At 45.8% G+C, this 1,226-nt stretch overlaps 1 non-coding gene across 1 annotated transcript; it reads right to left on the bottom strand.

Annotated features, from left to right (window-relative positions):
* Positions 1-252: 252 nt before the first annotated feature.
* LOC142460334 (U2 spliceosomal RNA) lies at positions 253-436 on the bottom strand. Its single transcript, XR_012786562.1, has one exon. It is a non-coding gene; the product is annotated as a U2 spliceosomal RNA (small nuclear RNA).
* Positions 437-1,226: the final 790 nt, after the last annotated feature.

Here is a 1,226-nt window from a genome sequence, read left to right as displayed (position 1 = left end):
CTTCAAATCGCTGTGCTTTCACGTCCCTCTGCAGTTGAGGGAACAAAGAAGTCACACAGAGCAAGGTCAGGTGAGGAAGGTGCATGGGGAAAGAGAGGCAGGCTGTTTTTTTGCCAAAAACTGATGCCTTGAGATGGCTGTGCGAGCAGGTGCATTGTCATGGTGGTACAACCAGTCCCCTGCCCTCACCCTGTCTGCCACAGATCAGGCCTTCTTTTTGGTCGCTGTTACACAATCTTTTCAGAACCTCTAAATAGAAAGCTTGATTAACAGTCTGACTTTGTGGAACAAACTCCAAAAGCACTACAAGCCGGCATCTTTTGTCCATTTGGGAAGTTGACAGATGTCCAGAATGAGGTTTGTCATCAATTCACGTCTTTTAAACCGTTAAGAACAGATACTACACTTGATCTTGGCCAAAAGGCCGAGAAGCGATCATTTCACCTTTTTCGAACTGAGAAAATCACTCGTACACTTGAGCTTTTCCCGTAGTGCTATCCTTGTAAGCTGTGTTCGACACAACAGTTTCTGCAGCATTTCTTCTGAGCAGGAAACACAATTTCACAGCTGCACCCTGTTCTCCTAAATTGGCCATCACAAAAAACGAGGTTTGAGTGAAACTGCTTTTACGCAAAAATTCACTGTGACCAGAGAGAACCTTCTCAGGGGACACCACTAGATGCACTAGCTCAGTGGGATTTGCTCAGTACTCCCCAGGGGGGAAATGGATCCGACGAAACCTCCGCTCCACCCAGGGCAATTCCGGTTTTCTGGGTACCCCCTCACATGTGTGTATGTGTACATATGAGCGTGTGTATAATACATCTATAGGCATATATACAGAGAGAGAGAGAGAAGGGGGCCCTGGTGTCATAGTAGTTACGTGCTCCGTTTCTAACTAAAAGACGGGCAGTTCAAACCATTCGTGGTGCCACTTTTACAGTCTTAGACATCCTGTGAGACAATTCTAGTTGGTCCTAGGTCACTATGAGTTGGAATACACTAAACAGCAGTGGTTTTCATTTGAGTCTATATATATAGAGAGAGAGGTGGGGGAGAGAGAGAGAGAGAGACTGATTTAGTATTTACTTCAAGGGATTGGTTAATGCGGTTGTGGGACTGGAATACATTTGCCTGGTCACGGTCAATTTTACGTCTCAACTTGACCAGGTGGTTCCCAGTGGTTTTGTCAGCCAGACACTAGAATAGTTGCTGTTCCATGTTGC

The sequence above is a fragment of the Tenrec ecaudatus genome, chromosome 10, assembly GCF_050624435.1.
Source record: "Tenrec ecaudatus isolate mTenEca1 chromosome 10, mTenEca1.hap1, whole genome shotgun sequence".
NCBI lineage: Eukaryota > Metazoa > Chordata > Mammalia > Afrosoricida > Tenrecidae > Tenrec > Tenrec ecaudatus.
This window is presented reverse-complemented; position numbering and strand designations above follow the sequence as displayed.